A 4,136-nucleotide genomic window follows, 5' to 3' on the forward strand; every position below is an offset into this window, starting at 1 on the left:
CTTTATGGTTTTGTTATGGATTAATAAAATAGAAGAAAAAATAGAATTAAAACATAAGGGGCAAACTTGTCTATTTCAAATTATAATATAGTTTTGTTACATTAAATACGAAAGAAGGGAGGTCTACGTGATATTTAGAACAACAAGGGAGGTGAGTGTTATAGGCCGAAACCTCAGGGGAGGTCTCTGAAATTATCTCATAAATCAATTAAATGGGAATTTAACCACTTGATTAATCAATATCATTATGCTATAAGCTGAATTTTAGGAGTTGTAAAAATATAATGTAGACCCAATTCATTTGATCTATTTTAATGGTCTTCTTCATTTGCATATTTAATGATGCATGAAAGAAAAAAGTTTCAAAAGTAACGTGTATGTAAAATTGACTTACTAAAATGCGCTTAAGTAATTAAACGAAAAGTCTACCCTTCACCTATAAGAAAAATTGCCTTTCATTAAATAATATTTTAATACTACTTAATGCCCCCGTGAAAATTCACACTGATGAAAGAAATAGTCCATAATGCCGATTCTAATTTCAGCTCCTTTAATTCCTTTCTTACATAAAATTTCAGTTATACTTTTTCCTATCTTCAGTTACAAGTTCATGCATTAATCACTTAACTACAGAATTTGAATGGATTATTAATCCTTAAATTTGAACACCACTATATAAAGAGACAAAATATATGCATATAGCATCTAGCTTTTCCTTGTGATCAAATTTAATCATTGTTCAGTATAGATGAAGATAAACAGTTAGATGCACGAAGAAGGTCAGGCAACCAAGACATTAACAATCTAACACTATTTTGTATGGTTTTCACATGTATTACAATTCATGTATGGTTTTTTATATTCTTTGTGTTATTTTATTAAAGTGGACAATGTTTAGTTGACACTTCAATTTATTATTTTACCTTCTTTTTCTCTATGTCAAACATTATTTGTTTGGCAAATTTCCCTTTTCTCATTTCATTGTTCTTTTAATTTGGTGTATTCACTCAGCAACATATGCAATAAACAGGTTAGTAGAATTTTCTTTGATATTGATTGAGTGTCTTCATCTTTTTTGAATTGTTTTTTGCGATATATTTGAGTAAAATTATTGCGTTAATGTTATTTTCTCCTCTCATGCATAATCTTTTGCGGGTTTTTTCCGCTTCTTGCTTCTTACATATTTACGTAACGAGTTTAATACTTTACGCTTCTTGTATGAATTAACTATCCACAACTATCTAATCATGTGGATTATAGTTAAGTAAACCTTCTCAATAAAATTCCAATAAATTGGTTGAAGTGAAAAAGAAAATGGCAAAGTTTTGAAAAAGAAAAATGCAAGGTTTTATAAAGCTATGAAAAGAACATAGAAAAATGACATGCAATTTCAGCATTTTTCCCCAAATAATCCAGACACTCTTGCATGAGATACACGTGCAACGCACGTATTCAGAAACTAGTTACTAGAAATAGAGGTTTTCCCCCACCAATATTCAATAAAAAATTTGTTATAAAACATGACTTTCTCATGTCATTAATTCTCACCGAACCAGCTCACTGGGAAAATATATCTTTGAGAAACATGTTCTCATTAAAACAGTAGGAAACTTCCTGATTTTTCCGTGTGAAAACACTAATATTATTTAGGTTTTCTCCGCCGACATTCAATGGTAATAGCCTCTAAATATTTTTCAATGGGAAATGTCAGTGGAAAAATAATAATTTTTTAGTAGCGTGTTTATAACAATAGTGATGTTTTTTGTTTCTCTACTTCAAAATATTGAGCCAAAATAATAATAATGTTTTATTCCCATTTTGGGATCGCAGAATCTGCAAATGCAATAAGTCAATAACTTATACAAATATCCATTATATTCTTATCCCTTTCCTTCAGTTATATTCATAGCCTTTTCCTGCATTTGCATCCGTTTTTCACCTTTTTCATAGTTCCTATCAATTCTAACAGAATGCCGTAAATATTTTATCGGAGACTAAAAGTGTTAACTTTTGGTGGAAAATAGAGCGCGAAATAACGAGTTTAGGTAATGAGTCTGAGGTGAGAATCAGGCTTGAAAGGAATGGACGAACATAGGCTTAATAGTGAATGCAGAACCCCAATATGAGATCATTGACTTGAGTAAAAGAAATATGTCAAGATAATGTCTAAAATGTGCTGACTGAGTCAAATTGAGCACATGTAGAACAATTTACCTGATCTCCTAATATAGTAACCGATGGCATTTATTAATCCCATGCCTTGCCCAGCAACTGGATATCTTAATTGTTAGTAACATAATGAAATACGTGACACATCAACACAATAGAATAAGGTGAAAAAAGCAATTCGCCACTTGACAATTAGCTTCTTGTACATCTACATATTTCATTCTCAATTAAAACTGATGTCTAGCTACAAAGAACCGTATCAACAAATAAAATCAAGAGCGTGAATGTTTTTACAAGTAAAATCAAATCAGCTACCATAACGACATAATGGATCTATCAAAATGTATATAATTATTTGTGGAAGATCACCACAGCTTCCCTAGAGATAGCTTGTCCATGTAATTCCCGTTGGATTGAGTAATGTCACCGTATTACCTCTACGAGGAGTTATGTACCCTGGGATGAGAAACATCCGCTCAAGTGTTAATGCACCTCTAAGAATAAAAAGAGCAACTTCAATCTCTGATTTTGATCCATAAAATCCACCCAATGTCACTTCTTTTAGTTTAGTGTGACATACAGGACATAGAGGAGGCCCTGTTCTTCCTCTTTGTTTCGTGCTCTTTTTCTCTACTTGTGGTGCCTGAGATCAACATATTGCTAAATAAGAAAGGGATAAGATACAGTTTCCTAATCTTTGCAACCAATCTTGAAGACTTACACTGCGCCAACTAAACTGATGTGACACTTTGTTACCAAATGTCGTGTTTACCAAAATTGTCAGCACAAATCACTAACATTAACCAAATTAAGAAAAAAATTGTCGAAATAGCAGATCAAAACAATTGCACTATCTACAAATACCCATTGAATACCAGTTGTAGGTATGACCATTCATACTTATTCAAAGTTGATAGTCTTCTAGGACCGCAAGTCAAATGATTGAAAAAAAATGGTCAAATGATTCTTTTTGTGACCACAAAATGATATTTCTATCAACTTTGCATCTATGTAGCAATTCCCTGGAGGGTCTTTCCTCTCATGCAACAAACTAAACCTCATATACTTGACTTAATGGAAAATAATAGTATTACTTTCCCTAGCATACATATAAAAGACCAAGCAGAGGATATCTAGAATATCCAAATATTAACCAAAAAAAAAAAAAAAAAAAATTAACCTTTGCATCTTCTTGATGCCATCAATTTGTAATTCTCTTACTTCATAAAAAAATGAATATGGATAACTCACCGCCAAACTCAGATACTGAAGAAGAGGACAAGCACCCAAGAGGAGGGAAATATTGAGTATGTCAGAGTCATACAAGTTGAATAGTGACAAGCTTAACTGCCTAATGTTTCCGAACATCTTCATATCGGTTGGTAAGAATTTTATCTGAAAAGACGAATATAAAAAAATAGATTAATTGATTAGGATATCCAAAAAAACAAGAACAAAAAACTTTGAGAAGAAAAGACATTGTCAAACTAATACCTCCTTATGTTACTGTTAAAGATTTAACCTGAGCAGGTAAATCTCTCGCAATATCACCAAAGATGTATGACATTGTATCGGCTTTCGAAGGATGAAGCGTTACATTTTCCAACTTGGGAACAAACGAGAAAATGAATCTTACATTGTCAACAGAGCAAAAATCAAGTGCACTAAGATTTGCAGCCTGAAAATCACTCCGCCACAAATGTGAAACGTAATATATGTTACTGCACTGGAAAACCGTAGCTTATAATGAAGGTTACAAAGTGTAAGAGTTAATTGCTTAAGGTTAAAACAAGAGGACAAAATACCCCCTAGCTGTCCGCTTGCTAACAAAACAGCCATCAGAGAAAGGGTCTTGAGGGACTTAAAACAGACTTTGGAATTTAGTTGCACAGTGCAATGGTACAAATCCAAATGCTTCAATAAAGAAGCTTGAGGATGAGAAGCTTTGAAGAAAAATCTAAACAACC

The sequence above is a fragment of the Lycium ferocissimum genome, chromosome 9 (assembly GCF_029784015.1).
Source record: "Lycium ferocissimum isolate CSIRO_LF1 chromosome 9, AGI_CSIRO_Lferr_CH_V1, whole genome shotgun sequence".
In the NCBI taxonomy this organism is placed as follows: Eukaryota; Viridiplantae; Streptophyta; class Magnoliopsida; order Solanales; family Solanaceae; genus Lycium; species Lycium ferocissimum.